The following is a 23,640-nucleotide window of genomic DNA, read 5'->3' on the forward strand; positions in this document are numbered from 1 at the left end:
CATGACTCTCAAAAGTAAGAATGTGAAAGAAACCAGACCCGAAATGTTCCATACTGTGTCATTCCATTCATAAAACATTCTTTAAAATGCAAATCTATGGGGACAGAAGTCAGATCAGTGCCAGGATTGATGGGTGCTTACTACAGAGTTGAATGAGAACTCTTTCTGGACTGATGTTATAATTTTCTAGCCTAATTTTGTAGTAGTTACACAACTGTATGTATTTGTTAAAACACATCAAACTGTTCACTTAAAAAGGGTGAATTTGGCGGCGTACTTGGCCCAGTGGTTAGGGCCTCCGTCTACCACATGGAAGGTCCATGGTTGAAACCCCAGACCTCCTTGACCCGTGTGGAGCTGGCCCATGCACAGTGCTGATGCGTGCAAGGAGTGCTGTGCCATGCAGGGGTGTCCCCCATGTAGGGGAGCCCCACACTCAAGGAGTGCGCCCCGGAAGGAGAGTCGCCCAGCAGGAAAGAAAAGTGCAGCCTGCCTAAGAATGACACAACAAGATGACGCAACAAAAAGAAACACAGATTCCCATGCGGCTAACAACAACAGAAGCAGACAAAGAAGACGTAGCAAATAGACACAGAGAACAGACAACCAGGATGGGGGGGAAAGGGGAGAAAAATAAACAAATACATAAATCTTAAAAAAAAAAAGGGTGAATTTTACTGTACACAGATTATATCCAATTAAACCTCACTTAATAAAGACTGTAAGTTAACAAAACCAAGTGACATGGATTTCCATATGGAAAAGGCCAAAAAAAAAAAAAACAAGAATATTCCACAATATGCCCATATGAAATTTCAGAACTTTAGAGATAATGAAAAAAATCACAAGAGCTTTAGGAAGGAAAATAGAGAAGACCACAAATAAAAGATCAGGTTAACATCAGATTTATTAAATCAATTCTAGAAGCTAGAAGTAATGGACCAATGGCTTCAGCATTCTGAAGGATATCTTTCCAATGTAGAGCTTTTATATTCAGACAAGCTTTCAATCAAATCTTAATAAAATTTCACCTTCCACATTTCCTTTCCCCAAAAATGATTGTGAGAGATACTGGTTAAAAGCAAGAGAGCTAAGCAAGAAAAAGAAAGACATGGGTGTAAAGAAACAGGGTATCCAAATACAAGAAACAGGAATGGATTCTGGGATGATGGCAAACGAAGCTCTCGGAATGAAATCTATTTAGAAGCCTAGAGAGAATCTTATGTAAATTGGAATGGGGTGAATAGAAGACTGTAAGAGGAATTTTGCAAAATAAAAAAACAGATTGCTTGATATTTGAATCTACCAAGTAGATTTTTTTTAAAGATTTATTTATTTCTCTTCCCTTCCCCGCCCCAACCCCAGTTGTCTGTTCTCTGTGTCTATTTGCTGTGTCTTCTTTGTCCACTTCTGTTGTTGTCAGCTGCACAGGAATCTGTTTCTTTTTTTGTTGTTGTTGTGTCAGTTCTTAATTCCATGCCAAATTAGGAGACTTTTTTTAGGAAAACAGAATTTAGTGACTAGAAAAAGTGGGTAACTTGAAGAAAGACAAGTAACTGAACACACAGGAAATATTCATAGTTTGATATATGATTTTATTCTGGCTAATATTTCCGTAGTCATAATAGTTTAAGCTAAATATTGATTTTAAATATCCTAAAATAACTTTCATGGAAAAAAAACTAATGTACAATTCATATGGAAAAGAAAGAAAAAACAAAAAAAAATGCAAAACAATGATGATGGTGATGATAATGGCTAATACTTAAATAATACTCCTCTAGTCTTCTTTAAAACCATAGCTGATGTAGTTATTAACTCAAAATTTTGCTCATATGAGCAAGCTGTGACAGATATTAAGTTTCTGAAGATTTTACTGCTACTAACAGTGAAGCTGGGCTTTGAACTCAGCTATTATTATTAGAGTCATTGATAATTACTGTGCTATACTGGATTCCTATGATCAGATATCAACACTTACTAATAAAAATATTGGTTTATTCGAGATAGGAGAGTAGTAGAATGCCGAATTAGAAAAGAAATTTATCCATGGAAAAATGGGAGCTTGGCTGAGGGGACATTGCAAATAAATGAGAAATTGGTGAGATATTCAATAAATATTGTTGGTACAGAGTATTATCTTCTTCACTTGGAAGAGGAGAAAGAGAGAAAACAGTGGTTGGGAAAGGTAATGATGCAAATACTAGGATTTTATTTTTTAAGGTCAAGATAGTGGATAAAATTTTGTAAGTTTATGAGAACAATTAAGAGAGAGAGAGAAAAACCAATGATGCAGGTGGGAGACCAAAAATGTGCGGAAGTTAAATCCTTAAGAATTTGAAATGGGAGTGGAGTGATGAATCAGACTTTGACAGGATGACTCTCCTTCCATTGTCATATGAGAAAATATACATACATTCAGAGGTACATGGTTGCATAGATTTGATAGTAGTATAAGAAAGTTTCTGTCCAATTGCTTTTAGTTTCTAAATGAAGTGAGAATGAGAGTAGTAGGAAATGGGGTGAGGGAAGAAAAATCAGGTTTCAAACAGTCAACTTGGAAGTGGAGAATTACAGGTACAATGGAGTGCTTATCTAACATTTCTGTTTTTTCGAACTAACAAAGAAATCAAACAAATATAAGTTTTTCATCAGCTATGATGTTTTACTTCAGAGACATCAGATGTTCAATTCACCAAGTTTGGGTATTTCTCAGGTTTGGACTCTTAAGAGAAGTAGATACAAGCTGTTGATATTGAAAGAGGAATGATGACTAAAAAGATGCATGAAATCTAAGTTGAACAATGGAGATAGCTAGAACTTAAGAACAATGAGGTATGGTGTGCAATGCAAAATGATCAATTAATGATTTGGATGGTTTGAGGACATCCAAGAATTGTTGCAATGGGACAGGGGAAGAGCCTAACATTAGGGGATCCTAATGCTTGTACAGTTGTCAACCTCCTCTTTCAGCAAGAGAACGCAAAAATATTTTGCTTTTTAGCATTTTACAGAAAATACGTGAACTCATTGCTAGGAATCCTCACAGAGACTCGAATGAGGTTCCTACAGGTGAACAGCAAAAGAATAAGCCTCCTTCACTTCCTACTTACCAAGAAAGGAAATATTTTCCAGAAAGTGGGAGGCATGAAGTGTAGATTTCAAAGTGGAGGCAATTGTTGGTGAGTTAAAAAAAAAAAAAATCTACCATTTGAACATGGGGCAGAAAAGATGATTAGAGGTTATATTAGTCCACCAGAAATCCGTTGGCTTTTATAAAGGTTATTTATTTGGGGTAAAAGCTTACAGTTAAAAGGTCCTAAAGAGTCCAGTTTAAGGCTGCTTTCTCATCAAAGTCAGTTGCCACGTGTTGAAGTAAGATGGTGACTAATCTCTGCCTGGTCTCTCCTTTCCTTCTGGGTTCCTGGCCTCTGCCTCCTGGTTAGGGCTCGTCTCTCAGGGTTTCCTGTATCAGCTGCAAACCATCAGGCGAATGGCTCCTCTCTCCCCTGCCTTACCTGTTGAACCTTCTCCTTTCTATCACAGGGTAAAAGTTCTCTCCTTTTCTCTTACATCAGCCCACCAAGTGGATGGGGACTCAATTTGAGTCACGCCTTACTGAGAAGGTTGAAACCAAACCCTAGTCTTAACAGGTAATTTAATCAACAGCTCAGCCAAATCTGATGCAATCAAAGGGTATCATATCCAGAGGAATCTTTTTCTTTTTGAGATTCATAAATCATCTCAAACTGCCACAGAGGGGAAGAAAATCAGGCAGGGATTCAGATTTGTTATTCCGAAGGACATTGAAGACACAAAAGCAGGACAGAAGTAGATGCAAATGTGGTCAGCCCTTCTGACCCCAAAGACTTCAATTAACTGGGCAAATTCAATTTGCCCAAGCTCTTTATCCCCTTCTGTCTTAGTCTGCGTACAGTCTAAGAAACTGGACTAAAATGAATGAAAAATACAGTTGCCTCAAAAAGATGGAAGTTGCTGTTGTTGTATTTCTCTTTGACATAATAGTCCATAGCCAGGCAGACTTTTCAGGGAAAGTGGAAGCCACCCCTAACCTTACAAGGCTAAGTTATGTGTCCCTTCTCTGTATCCTACTGGTAACTTAGTTTTGCTCCTTTGAATCACCCTGTGTTCCTTATTTTGTTGTGTTGTTTTGCCATTCCCAAGGGCACTCACTGGGCTTGATGGTGATCCTTCAACCAATGTACTAGCTAGGAATCACCCTTTATCTGGGTGGCCATGTGCCCCACTAAAGGTCAGGTGGAGTCAAAGAGGGCATTACTAAATGCAAGGGGGAAATAGAGAATGGGTGCAATTAATCTCTGTCATACTTCTTCACCAATGTTCCTCTAGTTAACATGTTTCAAGGCTTCAGGCCATTGAAGAAGGCCCCCTTACCCAGCAAGACTGGGTTACATGCCCCTTCTATAGATTCCCGCAGTAGCCTACACACATCAATTTTGCTGACAGCTGTCATACTGTTTATTCATCAGTATCTTCCTCTATAGTTAAGCATCTGGTAGGTTCACAAGCATTTATTGTGGACTAGATGTATGAATGGAAAAATTGATGAGTCTCATTTTAGCTGAGCTCAATACGTTGCTTCATCACTCCTTTTCTTTTTTTTTCCTTTGAGTACCCTATTTCTTCTCTTTTCCTCCTTCCTGTCTATCATATTAACTTCCATGCAGGGCTCAAATGAATGTTAAAATCATTAAGCTAATATTTGTTAATAGTAAACATGATAGAATGCTGAAAGCATAATGCTGGCTAAAATTGGAAACAAAGTAAGATTCCAATATAAGAAAGTATTTCATGGAGGCGACAAAATCATTGGAAAAGGATCATACAAGTTAGGCAAAGGGAACTCTCAAAATATTAACATATTAATTAATCAATTAGTTATTTTTCTTTTTCCTATGAAGCACTTATTGAATGAGTGCCACATGTCAAATACCTAACGTCTATAATCATTACAGAGGACTTACTCATGCTCTATATGGTGAGTCCATTTATAAAATTTCATTAGGGATTGGAGAAATTAATATAAAATTAGGAAGATATTCAAAACATTAATATTTTATCTTCAACTGGAACTTCATTATTCTTGTGTTATTTCTTATTTAGAAGATCCCTATCTTTTGACATCAACAATAAATCAGCATTTTAAATAGTACCAATTGTTTTATGACTCTTGAAGCAACTGCAAAGGACGTCATTGACAGGCTTTCAAATATATCCCAGACCCAAACAATAAAAATAAATAGAAGAAAACAATATAATCTTTCTGACATTTCCATGAAAATTGAATGCTCTTCTCCAAACACAGAAGAGCAGTTCTATTATTGAATGCCAAGGATCACATATCCATAAAATACCAAGAGATTTTGCATGTCATTCAATCACACAGCTGACAATCTTCCAGAAAAACTGCTTTTCAGTAAGATGGATTGCTTTAATGAGCTAATTAGTTAGCTCAGGAAGGTGATTTCATGACATTATTTATAGAATTACTCTGAAATCAACCTATAAGTACTGTTAATTTACTATAAATCATATTATCATACGGATCTAACTTTAATATTTACTTAAAAAGAGAAATCCTATTTAATAGAATTTCTTTCTGTAGGGCAAGCTATTTATTTTTATTGTGCAATAATTTGAGTATTTTCACTCTGATAAATTCCATTCTATTTATTGGCCTGTAATTAGCTCTACCATCAGGGCAGAAAGTTCTGTTCTATAGATTATCTCTGATAAATATACAGGTAGAAATAAACTAAGTCCTGATAACCATGTACCTACAGCTCTCTGGTCTCTTTTTCAAACTTAATGAAAACTTTACAATTCTTGTTAGAACAAGTCAAAATATGCATTTGGGTCTATAGAGGGTGGGTTAAGATACCAGGGAAAATACAATTGAGCACCACAAGGAAAGGAGTTAAGGCAGGGGTGTTTTAGTCTGCCAAAGGGCTACCAATGCAAAGTACCAGAAATGTGTTGGCTTTTTTTAAAAAGATTTATTTATTTATTTATTTCTCCTCCCCCCACCCCCACCCCAGCCACTCAGGTTGTCTGTTCTCTGAGTCTATTTGCTGCGTTTTCTTCTTTGTCCGCTTCTATTGTTGTCAGCGTCATGGGAATCTGTGTTTCTTTTTTTGTTGTGTCATCTTGTTGTGTCAGCTCTCCATGTGTGCAGCACCATTCTTGGGCAGGCTGCACTTTCTTTCACACTGGGCGGCTCTCCTTATGGGGTGCACTCCTTGCGTGTGGGGCTCCCCTATGTGGGGGACACCCCTGCGTGGCAGGGCACTCCTTGCGTGCATCAGCACTGCACATGGGCCAGCTCCACACAGGTCATGGAGGCCTGGGGTTTGAACCGTGGACCTCCCATGTGGTAGATGGACACCCTAACCACTGGGCCAAGTCTGCTTCCCTGTTGGCTTTTATAAAAGGTATTCATTTGAGACAAAAACTTACAGTTCCAAGGCCATGAAAGAACCAATTCAGGGCACCATGAGAGGTGCTTTCTGACCAAAGTCAGCTACTGTTGATCCTGGCATTGTTGCCACAAGGTGAAGCAAGAGGGCTGCTAATCTCAGTGATTCTGTCTCCCCTTCAAGAATCTACTGTCTCTTGGAGCTCAGCTGTGGCAGTCAGGCATAGGGCTTGTCTCTTTCTGGGCCTCCTCTATCAGTCTCCGCTGTTCTGCTCCCTTCCCAAGTTCAGCTGTAAGTTTTCAGGCATATAGCAGGACTGGTCTCCTCTTGAACTGATCCATGGGCCCAGCCTTTTGGGGGCTTTGTGCTTAAGCAATCATCTCTTACACATTGCAGAATCAACTATATCAGCTCCCTTTTTTCTCTGTCTATCTGAGTTTCTGTGCTCCTTTTATATCAGACCCAGCAATAGGGCATAGACCCAACATGAATCATGCCCCACTGACTTAATCCAGGCAAATGGGTTGCACACCCACAGAAATGGATTAGTTTAAAATGCAATATTTCTCTTTTTGGGATTCATAAAATAATTTCAAACAGCCATACAAGGGCTAGGCTTTTGCAAATCCATTGAATAGGAAGAGAAGCTGTTCTTTCTGTTACAACTATATGCTTAAGGGAGTGTGTGCTGTTTAGCCAGGGTATTGGCTTAAAGGGACATCACTGTTAACTCCTTACTTGCCTCTCAACTATCTTTGAATTTTCCAGTCAAACATCCAGTACTAGTTCTTTGAGTCCAAGCTCTTACATCTTGTTGATGTTGCCACTCTTTTCTTGCAATGACACAAATCTTACATAGTCTTAGGCATAGAAAGTGTTAAACCTTACCCAAAGGGAAAAAAAAAAGCCCATCTCAGTACCTAGAAGATAATAGGGCTGTTTTACAGGCAGATAAGTACAATAGGACCGATATAATGGATTGAACTGAAAATTTTATTAGCACTTAAAGATTGATCAATAAGAGCCAGACTGTTTTTTGCAGGGTATGGACCTCCAACTCACAGAATAGGAGAGTTTAACCTCTCTGAAGCTCAAATCAAGTCTGAATCATTCACCGTGTTATAAAGATGTGTCTTGGATCCATTCTAATCTCTGTCACAGGTAATAAACATTCTACTTGTTTGTGTTTGTTTTTTAAGTCTTTGCACTGAGGTCTTAAAGTATGTGTATATCAAAATAATATGCTGTTGTGTGTGTGTTCGATACTTTTAAGGGGAAAGCGGATGTAGCTTAAGTGGCTGAGCACCTGCTTCCCTTGTATGACATCCCGGGTTCAATCCCTGGTACCCCCTGAAACAAACAAACAAACAACACAAAACCAATTCTAAGAAGCTGGTACACTTTAGTTGATAAGCCTGGCTTCCCACATAGGAGGTCTCAGGCTCATTCCCCAGCCGCAGTAACTCAAAAAAAAGAAAAAAAGAAAAAAAGAAAAAAGTTTAAGGCTGAAAAATCTGACACTCTATGACCACCTGCAAAATTCATCCTAGCATCAATTGTTTTTTTTTTTTTTAAAGATTTGTTTATTTCTCCCCACCCCCTCATTGTTTGCACTTGCTGTCTGCTCTCTGTGTCCATTCACTGTGTGTCCTTCTGTGTCTGCTTATCCTCTCTTTAGGTGGTGCCGTGAACCCATCCTGGGACCTTCCAGAGTGGGAGAGAGTCACTCCATCTCTTGCGCCACCTCAGCTCCCTGGTCTGCTGTGTCTCTTATTGTCTCTCCTCTGTGTCTCTTTTTGTTGTGTCATCTTGCTGTGCCAGCTCTCCATGCGATTCAGCACTCCTTGTGGACCAGCACTCTGTGTGGCCCTGCTTTTCACTCAGGCCAGCTCGCCACATGGGCCAGCTTACCTTCACCAGGAAGCCCCAGGAATCAAACCCTGGACCTCCCATATGGTAGACAGGAGCCCAGTTGCTTAAACCACATCCACTTCCCAGCATCAATTGTTTTTTAAGCTTCTGAAAGAGCAAGTGAGATTCCATAACTGGAAACACACACACTTCAAGAAAAAGTTTTTTTAATAACCCAACAAGTATGACATTATACAATGAAAATATATATAATCAATTTCTAAATTGGGTGTGAAAACAATCAACATTTCAATGAGGGTTGAAGATATTTCAACAACCCCTTTCTTGTACTTTATATTTTTTAGTTTTGCATAATTCATATTTTAAACATATACCTCATAAAATATTTCCTATTTAATTTTAATTTAAAATTATTTAATATCCTAACCCGTTTTCTATTTAATTTTAATTTAAAATTATTTAATATCCTAACTTGTTTAAGGATTTCTTAGTAAAGCTGATAAGATAGAAAAATCAGTTTCACAGTCATAATACATAAAATAAATATTGATAGAGAATTATGTCTATATCTTAATAGATTAGTTTGTCTATGGTGTTTAAATTTATATTTTATTAACAGCTAATACATTATTATAAATAATACACTTTAAAGGTAAGACATTATAAATTTCTAACGAATATAAATAAGTACAAAATATTCCAAGTTAAATATGTTTTAACAGAGGAATAAGAGTGAAAAATGAAGTATTTCTCTGGATAAATCCATGCAGTGTATATAACTTGTTCCAGATACCAGAGTAAACCCCAGACTCTTTCCCTGAATTATAAGACTAAATTCCAATGTCTTATTTAACACTTGCAACTGACCAAAACACAGCTCATGGTCATGTCTTATAATGTGGAAAGCTTTGTCTCAATTTTCTCACCCTCAAAACTGAGACAAAATTTCCATGAAGTATAATTGTTTCAATCAGCATCCCAAGAGTAAGATTTACATTTTTCTTTGTTAAAAACTTTGTTAAAAGTCCTTCTTAAATTGCATATAATTCTCTGTAAAGTTTGAAAATACCTAGAAGTAAGCATGTATGATTTAATGTCTAATTTTTAAACTTATTGCTTCAAGAATTCTACAATGCAAAAGGAAGAATAAATTTTTGCTGAAATATCTGTAGAAATGGGCAAAATCACTAGTTCTTGATAAGGCTCACTGTAATTTCCAGCAATTCCAACTGTTAAACTCTTTTTAAGTGTAACTCTCTTTCCTCCATTTACCTTCAAGTTCTAGATTTATTCTTTGGGTACTACATTCAGCATCTCATCCAATTAACACTTTTAGGGGAAAAGGAGTCATGTAAGAGTCAAATAGAAAGAGAATTCGACAAAGATAATAGAAGCAAGGAAATCCAGAAGGGCACGTTGAATGAAACTTTCAGTATGAGCAGAACCCAGAAGCTATCTCTTGTACAAAGGGCAGAAATGCTTTTGAGAAGCTGAGAGTTAATACTGAAGGAGAAATAGGAAGAAGTCACAAGCGAACTTGAAATATTTGGGGGATGATGACTTTTAACACCATTGAGTATTGTAGATGAATGCTTGGTCATGTGTGAGAAATATGTGGGTGTGTTGAGAGTACCTTTGGTAAGCTGAACTGTGTACCCCATTTTGGACATGTTCTTGGTCTTGATCTGCATTCGGGTGGGTATGAACCCTCTGTAAATGAGATGTCTCTAAGAGGTTACTTCAGTTACGCTGTGGCAAAACTGAATCAGGTTGTGCTTTAGTCCAGATTATTGGGGTCCTTTATAAATAGAGTAAAAGTCAGACAGAGAAAGAAGCCTCAGAGAGCAGCCAGAAGTTGGACCTCAAGGGGATACCACCATATGCATTGTCATATGGAAAAGCCAAGGTCAGTGATTGCTTGTAACCAACCCCCAAATCCAACAATCATTGGGGATAAAGCATTGCTTGGCTGGTGCATCCATTTTGGATTTCTCTTAGGTCTCAAAAACATGAGCCAACAATTTTGTTATTTGGGTCAACCCATTTTACGATATTTGTTTTAGTAGCTGGGAAACTAGAACAGTACTGAATTATAAAGAGTCAAGAGAAATCATTATATATACTATTCATCAGTTCTTAAAATGACAGTTTCAAGTCAATTTAGTCTCATACTGGTCTTAAAATATGCCCTATTTATGCAATGTCCTACAGAAATCATGGATAGACTGACCAGTATAAAGAGGTATGTTCACTTTAATTGATCAAGACACTGCAATACTATAAATAAAGCCTAAACTTACATTAGCTTTTTTTCTGGTAACTTATTTATTGACCTAAACTTAGATAAAATCTGTTACATCCTGAAGTATAATTGCTTCAATCAGCATCCCAAGAGTAAGATTTACATTTTTCTTTGTTAAATTTAATCCTGCCATATGTGACCCAATATTCAAGACACCAGAGACAGTTTTGGATTCTGAATCTGTTTCTCAACATGCTAACTATCTCTCACAGCTTCATGTCATCTACAATTTTGATATGTGCATATATCAACTGACATAAAATTCAGAATATAATTGCAGTAGTTTCTCTGCACAGGACTTCCCCCAACAATATTTCCCTTTATTATCTTACTATCTAGCCTTTGCCAATTTAAATGGCTCATTCTATCCTTTCTTTATAGCCCTTTAAGGGAATAATTTAATTCCCAAATAACTAAGTAAATATTAAATTAAAATATTTATAAGGTTCTCATCATTTGTCTTAAAAATAAACATACAAGCACTTACATAGTGTTTGAAAATAACTCATTCAATCCGTAAAACAATGCTAGCTAGTGGATATGTGCTGTTTATAACCTAAATTTAAAACTGGGAAAACTGAGGCACAAGTGACTTAATTGAATTGCCTATGGTAATAGAGCTAAGTAAGTTGTAGAACTGAATTTGAACCCAGAATGTCTTTCTTTAGAGACTATGCTTGCAACCACTACTCTTGAGTGATTTACACATTCACACAATTGCTAAAAAAGACAGAGTCTCAGTTTTCCAGGCTGCTAGGACAAATACTCACAATGGATTATTTTAAACAATGGGAATTTATTGTCTCACTATTATGGTAGCTAGAAGGCTTGCTCCCTCCCAGGGTCAGTAAAGTTCTGGTGCTGGCTGGCCACACTCCTTGGGATTCCTTGGCTTGAATCTCTGTCTCGCATCACATGGCCATGTCCTCTCCTTTCTCTTCTGACTTTGGTTGACTTCTGGTTTTTGACTCCTTCTTGTGACTGTCTCTTGAATTCTTTACTGCTTTTCAGGGACTCCAGTAATCTGGATTAAGACACACCTTCATTCTGCTGAGCCACCTCTTCACTGAAAATAACATGTTCAAAAGATCCTATTTACAATCATTTCAAACCTGCATGGATGCAGATGAAGATTAAGAACATGTTTGTTTTTTATTTCATTTTTGTTTTACCAGAGTACATAGCATAATCTAGTACATTAAGTGTAAGGAAGGTCTCCAAAATCAGTTTGTAAAATCTTCCTGCTATGGATGAAGTAGATTTATTTTGGTTTTGTTTATCTGACAAATTAGAAATCCACTTGCACTCTCTATTTTGACCACAATTTTACCACAAAATGCTAAATGCTTTGCTAAGATATAGATATAAACATCTTCTCAACCAATAGTTTGATAGCCTTTCAAAAAGGAATTAGGCTAAATTGTTGCTAGATTAGATTTCATTAATGCAGGAATTAATATATTCTTCACTTAGTTTGTCAGGTAAGTAGAATATTCACTTAATAAATATTTGATGAATGTGTGAATTTGACATAATTTTAATTCAAAACACATTTTCTAATTGCATGCCTGGTACAAAAACTGCACATGAACACAGACACTCAGATACAAAGATATAACTGTGCTTAGACCTTTGTGTGATGTGAAGATGGACAGGATACAAACTCTGCCCCCAAAGGGTGCACAATTTAAAATTTCAGAGTCAGTTGCTCAAGTATATAAATGACATAAGCAAAACAAGAGCATGTGGCACAGTGGTTCTCACATTTTACTTCAGAGCCTTCTACATTTTTTAAAATATGGAGGATCCCAGAAAATTTTTATTTATTGTGTTACATCAATCAATATTGAGTCTCCTATAAGTTAAATTAAATTAAAACTTTAAAATTTGTATTTTTTTTCATTTTTATAATAAATACAATGAAGGTTAGCATAAATAACATTTTTATGAAACATAAATTTTCGCAAGTATATTAGTTAGCCAAAGTGGTGCTAATGCAAAGTACTAGACATCTGTTGACTTTTATGAAGGGTATTTATTTGGGGTAAAAACTTAGTTACAAGGCCCTAAAGAGTCCACCTCAAAGTTACTTCCTTACCAAACTCTGTTGCCACAGGTTGAAGCAAGGTGGTCGGTGGCATCTGTGAGGGTCCATCCTTCGTCTTCCTCTTAAGGCTCCCAGGGTCCAGCTTCTTCCAATCTCAGCTATAGGCTGGCAAAGGGCTCATCTATATTCCTGGGGCTCATTTCTTTCTGGACCTTCTTAGCTGCTCAGGTCTCTGATCTCTTCAACTGCAAACTATTGGGCAAACGGCTCATCTTCCTTCCTGGGGTTACAGGATCTTATTCCTTGTCTAAGGAGCTGTTGTTCTTCCTCTGTGTATCTCTTTGATTGAGTGCCCATTTATATAGCTCATGAAGTTACACATTTCTAATGTGGTCAAATCAAAGTCCTAATCTTAACATAATGTAATCAAAGATATCTCAGCTGAATCTAACACAATCAAAGAGTATCACACCCAGAGGAACAGATGACTTTACAAATGTAATCAAAATCTCTTTTTTTGGAATTCATAAATATCAAACTGCCATACCAAGTAAAAACTATGCAATAAATATTGTCATTGTTTCACATTTTTCTAACTCTCTTTAATGTATGCTATAATAGAAGGTAGCTGAGTTCTCACATCTGCCTCTGCATTCAATATTCTGCAATATGCTATTTAAGTTAAAGTAAAGGAAAAAGAACATGGTCTTTTATTTATATATATATATGTAGCTGGAGCAGAGAGAAGTATTTTAATAGTCTTTTTAGATGATGTTGGGTATTATTCTTTGATACTAAACACAAACTCAAGTGAAAGTGTCTTAAACATTAGTTGCAATGTTGAATTTGAAACATCATCAATGTACTGTTCCTCTTGTTACTTTACAATCCATCCTTCTACTTTGCATTCTGAAAGACTTTTTCCATATGCATGCTTATGGAACATCATTTGAGTAGTATCAGTTCCCTAATTGTGCAGATCTAAATTCATACAATAACACAAGTCCTATTTGTTAATATCACTACCAATACCATCAGCATCTTCACACTTTGAGAAGGACTCAAGCTCACAATGGAAGATACAAGTTCTCCAAAACCCAATTTTTGGCTTGAAATCTCTAAATTTATCACTGATGAAAAATACTATCAGTTGCTCTTGAAGTTGCCAGGTTCCTTTATGTACTTTTGAGAAAACATCTTCTAAATATCAGAATCTACATAGCTCTGGTTTGCCCATCGGTAGATCTTTTAGGTTAAAATGGTATTCCAGTGAACACACAGCTAGTTCAGTTCATAACCTAAACAATCAAACATATGCCTTCCTCAAGACATCCATGATACTTTGATTAGCAGAAAAAATACTTGAAGTGGATATCCAATTTGCCACTTTAAATGTTTTTAGAAAATGTATACACAAGCTAATATTTAAGAAAAATAATTTTAATCATGTTTTCTTTTTTCTGTGTGTGGCAGTGAAAGATATGACTACTTGTACAGTTTAAAGGTATTGCTTTGACATGTATGCTAAGGTATCGACTGTTTTACTCAATAATGCTTTTGAACCATCATTGCAAATGGCAACACAATTATAATGAGATAAACCATGAGATTCAATAAACCTAAATAAAACTGAGTATTTCAGTGTCCCCTTTGGTTGCTTGCCAACCAATACCATAAAAGAAGATCTTCAATGGTAGTTGGTGCTCAGATCAATGCAAGCAAAACAAGTTAGCTCCATCTATAGATTTATCATTTGAAAATCAGAAGTATAATTTTACAGATGATATGCTAACCCAACTTCATTTTCACAGCCAATTCATTAATTTGCTTGTTATCGTATTGTTAAAATTTCACTGCCATGATTTGCTTTCACTGACATTTAATCCAGCAGGCATGCAGCAATGTTAAGTGTTCACAGCTTTATCAGTCACTCAACGATTGATGATAACTTGACTTTACAATTTCTAGTTTTAAAAGCCGTGATGAAGAGTTTTGAGCTTTTAAAGAGTTCATAATATTTACATTAAAATAATAAAGTATATTTTCTTGAAGTTCTGAATGATTGATCTCAAAAGGGTGCTATACTTTAGATGGCACTATAATGTTATTTTAAGTATTTCCTTGTCATAAATTACATTATAAGCAACTATAAAGATGAAGGAAAGATAAATATTTTCATATTTTTAAATGTGTGGTTTAAAGGTATGTCCAATTCTTTTGGATAGATTCTTTTATTTGACGAGTCAGGGAATTCACTGAATGTCAGTGACAAATTTAGATGAAGACCATGCAGCTGTGGTATGAGAAGTCAAGTCTATTAGTCTCCCTTTTTAAGCCAACAATTTAAACTTAAATATATAAAAACTATTTTTTTCTTTTAGAATAATACATAATTTAATGCTAACATAATACCAGTAATAAATTAAACTTAAAATTTACAAAGTTCTTGGAAAAAAACAACTGCAAGAGAAGACAACAATAAGTACTGATGTTTTCTTGTATTTCTGTGAAATGAGAAGGAAACTTAGAGATTTCAAAAAAGCAATTTACTGGGTGAAAAATAATTTACAGTAATTTTAGCAGGCATAAACAAAGATATTAGAAGCACAGCCAAAGTGCTGAAAATATAAGTACATTTCTGAATATTTACATATCTATATACTAAACCTACAACTCTAGAAAAGTTTAGACAGCACAAGAGTCAACAAGCACCCTTTCCATTAGTCATCACAGAAAGATAACCTTATCCTTCAGATCAAAGAGAGCTCTTGACCTTGCTGCCCCTCACTCAGGAGAGAATTAAAGCCAACAGGAAAATGGCACCTTAGTATTAGTATGAAAATAATTTGTCACATCTTAAACTGCTTGAAGGTGTCTTGGGGATTCCCAGACAACACCCTGAGAACAACTGATAAATCAGAAATGGGGAAAGGCTGGGATTCAGAGGATTCTGTTTGAATGATTCTTAGTTTCATTTTCTTTTTATAATATACGTTCTATCTTTGTATTTGTCAATGTGAAAACAGAATTTCTTAGGTCATAGGTGGTAAAGCATTCATTAAAAATATCCTTTTTATTCTCCATCATGTATAGATAGAGAACTCTATTGACAAAAGTTCTATTTTGAAGTCTTCTAATCTGGAAGTATAATTCTACATATCATTTATCCAAACTCTGGCTACCTATGTGTCATACATATGTATATATACATGCACACATATATCCATATATACACCATCGATATTCACACATATTGGCCTTATATGTATGTTTTTAATATGTTAATTAATATTTACATGTATTATCCTTTATATCTAGCTCAATAGAAGGATCGATATCCGGATAATCCGAGGCTATATGTATTTTCTTTCAAAACAAAAGTTGTAAGATACTATGCTGTGCTGTTTCTACTAGAGCCACTATCACTTCATATACTCATTTTGTGTCTCTTTTGTGGCCAAAATTAAGAGTATGAATGAATTTTTAGCTGAAAATGGCAGAATAAATCTGCTCCCCAGTAGGATATAGTGAATCGCATCAGGCCAACATCTTCACTGCAGCAAGTAGAAAATAACAGGAAAAAATTTCAAAGCAGAGGTCTATGAAAGCAATGATGACTAGACAAACTAATCTCTAGAGATGGAGAACCATTCTGAGGTGAAATGAAAAGCATGACCACCAGTTGTTAGTTCCTCTGAAGAGATTGGACAATTCTGCCAGTCGGATAGATGAAGAACAGAGGCTGGAATCACTGGCAGAGAAATGTGAAATCAGCAAAAACTTTTGTTGGAGGTCAATATTCAAATTTTCCTTGAAGAAGAATTCCAAATAATAAATAGAGATGAAATATTAACCTTATTCTTCATATTTGCAGTAATTTTCATTACTTTGAGGGAAATAGAAAAATACCATGAGAACACTGAAGCAGTAATTGCTGTGGGCAAAATCCAGTGATAAATGTTAAAATTAGTGGAAAAAACTTTAAGGAGAAACAGGATATTTGCATCAATGCAATGTCTCTTCCAAAATTAATGATTGTAATAGTTTTAACACATATCCATAAATTCTTCACCATTCTTCTCTTTGGGAGGTACAACTTAATTCCACTTCCTTGAGTAAGGGTAAGACTTAGTTACCCACTTCTCACAAATAAAATATGGATATGAAAAATAGCAACTGTACACTAATGAAACCAGTGCTTAGATTAACATCAATATTAATGTCATGTTGATATTCTATACCCAGTATGATGCAATTCATCTCTCTCCTAAATGTATAACCCCAAAATGTATAACCCCAGTCTAATCATAAGAAAGCATTAGGCAAACCCAAAAGGAGGGTCATTCAATAAAATAGTGGTTTAGTATTATTCAAAAGTGTTGAGGTTATGATAAACAAGAAAAGACAGACACTGTCACAGATTGGAGGGGATGAAGGAGATATGATGACCAAAAAAAAGGGCCATAAACAGGATTAGCTACTGGAAAAGAAAAAAATACATCAATTGAAAAGTTGGTAAATAACTGAATAAACTCTACAGTTTACTTAATAATATTGTACTAATATTAATTTGTTGGTTTTGAAAAATATACCATGATTATGATGCTAACGTTAGGGAAGGGTAGATGAATTGATATGCACGTGGGAAATCTTACAACTTTTCTGTAAATCTAAAATAATTTCACTAAAAAGTTAAAAATAAATCTTCTGATACAGAAATCTCAGAACTAGATGGTTTCATCAGTAAATTCTTCCAAATATTAAAAAAAAAAGTAATACCAATCTTGTCTCTTTTAAAAATAGAAAAAGAGAGAACACCCCTCACAATTTTTAGAGCCCATGTAACCTGGATTATAAAACTTGTCAAGTACTCTTTCAAAAATAAAAATCTAGACTATCCTCTCTCAGGAAGAAAGATGCAAAAATCCTTAACAATATAGCAGCAGATCTAATCCAATGACATAAATAAAATACAAAAATGAACAAGTGGTAATTGTTTTAGGTATACAAGGATGATTCAACACTCAAAAATTAATCAATATTATTCACAATTTTAACCAAAAAAAAAATGTTCACTTTATTTATGAGCATCTTGGTAGTTGCAGAAAAATACTAACAAAATTAAGTACCAAATTTAGGATAATAATATAAAAATCCTCTTAGTGAATTAGGAACAAAAATAATTCCTTAATTTGATAAAGAATATGCACAAAATACTTAAAGTAAGCATTATAACAAAAATGAATTATTGATAGCCAACTCCCTAGAATTGGAAGTGGTGTAAATATGTTGCTTACACCACTTCTGGTTGTACTGAATTGTATTGCCCAGGAGAAAAAAAATTAATAAAAAGCATTGAAATTTGAAAGGAAGGAAATAAAGTGTAATTATTGGAAAATGGCATGATTATAGAGCAAAAAAAATCATAAGATATCTATGAAAAAGCTTGGTAATTAATAACTGAATTAATTAAGGTTGTGTAAAATGTATACAAAAATATTTGTGTTTTTATTCACCAATTTCATAAAAGAAATACAAATATGATTCCATTTAAAACAAAATAAGAGAATTAACTATTTTGGAATAAATTTAACAAAGGACGTATAGTGTGTATCACTGAAAACTTTCAATATTGAGTTAATAAATACTGTTATGAGAAACTAAAGAAAACAAATAGAAAATTTTACCATGGTGGTGGATTGGAAGGTTCAATATTATAAAATGTCAACTGTCCCCAAATTCGTCTACAGATACAGTAGGATTCCGATCTAAATTGAATCAGGACTACATCTTGCATATGGAAATTGAATCAATTGATTCCAAGTGACTCTCCAATTCATATGGAAATGCAAACATCCGAAGATATACCTTGAAGAACATAAGTAGAAGAGTTATACTGCCAGATATTATGACCAACTTAAAGTTATAGCAATTTAGACAGTGTGGATCCTTGTAAGAATAGGAAATAAATGGACTGGAACAGAAGTTTCCAGATTTGTAGATAGATGTGTGACAAAAAAAATTGAGAGATTAAATAGATGATAGATAGATGGATAGATAGTCATAGACATAGACTGATAGAGTAATCTTTGTTTATGTCAAGTTAATATTTCAGTGCAATGGGAAAAGGATTTTATATTCTTTGTAATAAATGATACTGAGAATGTTGTATATTTATATGAAAAACAAAGTAAATTAACCCCTTCCTCTCACCATATTCAAGATTTTACACACATTGTACATAAATGTGAGTACTAAAATGATAAAGCTTTTAGGGAAAAATTTAGAAGAATTTCTTTGTAATCTTAGAATAAATGAAGATTTATTAAAAGGATGCAAAAAGTGTTCTCCATAAAATAAAAGATAGATAATTTTTATTATTAAAAAATTAAGAATTTCTGTTCATCCAAAGCACAGTGAGAAGATATTCACAATACAATTGTCCAGGAAAAGATATATAAAGTTATCTTAGAAATGTATAAGCAAGATGCAACAACCCAAAGGAAAAACTGATCAAAGTTTTGACCTTCTCAGAAAATGATAGCCAAGTGGCTAATTAACATATGAAAAGGTTTTTTTAATCAAGGAAGTTAAGGGAAAACCAGAAAGCAGTACCAGGCCATACTTACCAGAGTGGCTAAAATGTTAAAGACTTAATCTGAAGTAAATAACAATAAAGAGGGAGAAATGGAAAATTCACAAATATGTGGAAATTAAACAACATACACTTATAAAACTAATGGGCTTAAGACTAAACTAGAAATGAAATTAGGAAATACCTTGAGGCAAATTCATATGAAAATACAACCAAACAAAACTTACCGGATGCAACAAAGGCAGGCTGAAAGAGAAATTGAGAGCTAAATGCTTACATTAAAAAAGAAGAAAGACTTCAGATCAAAAACATAACCTCAAAACTAAAAGAACTAGAAAAAGAACATCAAATTCAATCCAAAGTTAGCAGAGGGAAGGAAATAACAAAGATTAGAGTGGAGATAAATGAAAAAACAGACACTAGAGAAAATCAACAAAACCAAAAGGTATTTCTTTGAAAAGATCAATAAAATAGATAAACCTTTAGCTAAACTGACAAAAAAGAGAGAGGATACAAATAATGAAAATCATAAATGAAAAAACACATTACCAATAACTCTCCTGAAATAAAAAGGACTATAAGTGGATACTATGAAAAACTGTATGCCAAAAAATTTGGAAACCTAATGAAATGGACAAATTCTTGGAAACACACAAACTACTTCCATTGACTCAGTAATCAAAAACCTCCTAATTTTTGAGCTCCTGCTTCTCATGTTTGAAGTCCTTAGTTCAAAAACAACATCAAAAAAACCTCCCAACAAAGAAAGACTTGAAGAGGTGGGAACATTCCCTAACTCATTCAAAAAGGCCATCATTGCCCTCATACCAAAGCCAGTTAAAGACACCACAAGAAAAGGAAACTACAGACTAATATATCTTGTGAAAGAGATGCAAAAATCTTTAATAAAATACTAGCAAACTGAATCTAACAGCATGCCGAGAGAATCATATACCACGATCAAGTGGTCTTTATACCTGGTAGGCAAGTTTGATTCAATATAAGAAAATCAATTAATGTAATATACCACATTGACCGAAGGAAGGAAAGAAAATCACATAATCATTTCAATTAATGTACAAAAGTCATTTGACAAAATCCAGCATTCATTCTTGAGAAAAACATCTAAAACTCTTGGCATAGAGGAAACTTCCTCAACATCATAAAAGGCATATATGAAAAGCCCATGGCTAATATCCTACTCAGTGATGAAAGACTGAAATCTTTCCTTCTAAGATCAAGAACGAGACAAGGATGCTCACTATCACCGGTGTTCCACATTGTACTAGAAGTTTTTGCCAGGGCAGTTAGGTAAGTATTAATAAAAGAAAGAAAAGTTCGAAAGGAGGTAATAAAACTTTCTCTATTTGCAGATGATATGATCCTATATACAGGAAATGTTGAAAAATATACAATAAAGCTTCTAGAGCTAATAAATGAATTCAGCAAAGTGGACAGGTATAAAATCAACCCCTCAAATCAGTAGTAATTCTATTCATAAGCAATAAACAATGAAGAAATCAAGAAACAGTTCCATTCACAATAATAACCAAAATAATCAAATATTTAAATATCTAGGAATAAAGCTAACCAAGGATGTAAAGGACTTGTACACAGAAAACTAAAAACATCACTAAAAGAAATTAAGAAGAACTAAATAACTGGAAAGACATTCCACATTCATGAATTGGAAGACTAAATATCATTAAAATGTCAATACTAACCATGGCAACTTTTTAAAATATATTTTTATTTATTTGTAAAAGATACATAGATCACACAAAATGTTACATTAAAAAATATAGGAGATTCCCATATGCCTCAATTCCCCCCCCACTTTTCCCACATCAACAACTTCTTTCATTTGTGTGGTACATTCATTGCATTTGATGAATACTGCTACACAGCATGGATTATAGTTTACATTTTAGTTTACACTCTCTCCCAGTCCATTCAGTGGGCTATGGCAGGATATATAATATCCTGCATCAGTCCCTGCAATGTCATTCAGGACAACTTCAAGTCCCAAAAATGCTCCATATTACACTGCTTTTCCTTCTCCCTGTAACCATGGCAATTTATAGAGTCAATGTAATCCCAATCAAAATCCCAACAACCTTCTTTGTAGAAATGGAAATACCAGTCATCAAATTTATATGGAACGATAAGGATCCCTGAATAACTAAAGCCATCTTGGAAAAGTAAAATGAAGTTAGATGATTCACACTTCCCAACCTTAAAACTTACTACAAAGCCACAGTAATCAAAACAGCATTGTATTGACACAAGGACAGACATATAGATGAATGGATTAGAATTGAGCCCTCAGAAATCAACCCTCACATTTATGGTCAATTGGTTTTTGTCAAGGTGGCAAAGACCACTCAGTAGGGAAAGAACAACTTCTTCAACCATTTGCAAAAAAAGAAGAAAAAAAAGGAGGACCCAGTTGCCTCACACTATGTACAAAAAGCTAGAGGACATTATGCTGACTGAAATAAGTCAGACACAAAAGGACAAATATTGTATGATCTTGCTGAACTGAACTACTTATAAAAAGGAAAAATCACTGAGTGAGATTATAGAGTATAGGTTACCACGGAATAGACTGGTGTAGGGACTGGGGAACTGATGCTTAATTTGTACAGCATTTCCATGTAGGTTGATTATAAAGTTTTGGAAATGGATGGTAATGATGGTGGCACATTACTGTGAGAGTAATTAGCAATGCTCTATAATGTAGGTCAATGTGGTTGAGAGGGGAGGTTTGGGGCCATATATGTTACTATAATGAAAGTTAGAAGATAAAATATGGGGTTGTATTACAGTGAACCCTGTTGTGGATGATTGGATAGGGTTAATAGTACAAGCATAAGAATGTTCTAGTTATAACAAATGTATGACACTAACACAAGATGTTAAAAATGGGGTGGTATATGGGAAAATACACCTAATGCTAACTATGGACTATAGTCATTATTACTACTTTAATATTCTTTCATCAATTGTAACAAAGATACCACACAAATGACAAGTGTTGACAATGTGAGATATGGGGGAATGTTGTATTTTTTATGATTCTTCTGTAAACCTACATCGTCTCTAGTTAAAAAAAATAAAAACAAAACAAAATAATACAATGCACACACACACACAAAAACACTACTGGCAAACGAAAGCAAGCCTATACCATGTGGATGAGTAAATTAGGCACTGCCCATTACTTACGTGCCTATAGTGACATAGACTTACATAAAATCATAGTCTTATGAGGCAAGTGTGGTGATCTCCTTTACAGTTGCTGAACAGATGCTTAGTGGGATTCAATATTTTTTAAAATTCCCACTACTAAGACATCCCAGGATTAGCACTTGAATCCAGGTCTGCCTTCTTCTAGAAATCATGTTTGTCATCCACTATGTTGTGGGTTCCTAGCAAAATTTTGAACCAAGTAAATAATATCTTTTGGGATTTGTATATAAAGCCAAAGTATCTGAAGAATACTCTCTAAAGCACTGCACTTGTAAATATTAATGTGAAGTCTAAATGATAAGTGCTTTAAAAAGGCACTTACGAATATTAAAGTAAAAAGAAGGAGCATGCGCTAATTGAAAGAGGACAGGATTTGGAGACCTGGATTTTGGCACTGAATTAATAGCACTGAGGCAAATAGATAAGAAATGACAATGTACCAAGACTTATGGACTAGAGCAAATCCACACTGAAAGGGAAATTTATAGCTTTAAATGTTTACATTATAAAAGAACGATCTCAAATCAAAGACAACCTCACAATTGGAGGAACTAACAAAATTAGAGCAGACAGAAGGAAATAACAAAATTAGAGTGGAAATAAATAAAATAGAGGAAAAAACAAATGAAAGAATCAATGAAACCAAAAGTTGGTTCTTTGAAAAGATAAATAAAGTAGGTAAAATTACATTGGCCAAAAAATAAAGGTGAGCAGACATAAACAAGTAAATTCAGAAATGAATAGGTTGACATAATTACAGATCCCACAAAAATAAAAAGGATTATAGGGGGATACTATGATCTACTGTATTGCAGGAAATTAGAAACCCTGAATGATAAAAAAATTCCTAAAAAGACAAATACTATGTAGACTGACTCAAGAAAAAATAGGAGGTAACATTTCATAACTTATTCTATGAGGCCAACATCACCCTATTAGCAAATCCAAAGAAAGGTAAAACGATAAAAGAAAATTGCAGAACAATATTCCTTATGAATATGATGCAAAAATCCTCAACTAGTAAATGAATCCCAACAGGGTATTAAAAGAATTATATGTCATCATCAAGCAGGGTTTGTCTCAGGTATGCAAGGGTGGTTTAACATAAAAAAAA

This window comes from Dasypus novemcinctus, chromosome 20 (genome assembly GCF_030445035.2).
Source record: "Dasypus novemcinctus isolate mDasNov1 chromosome 20, mDasNov1.1.hap2, whole genome shotgun sequence".
NCBI lineage: Eukaryota > Metazoa > Chordata > Mammalia > Cingulata > Dasypodidae > Dasypus > Dasypus novemcinctus.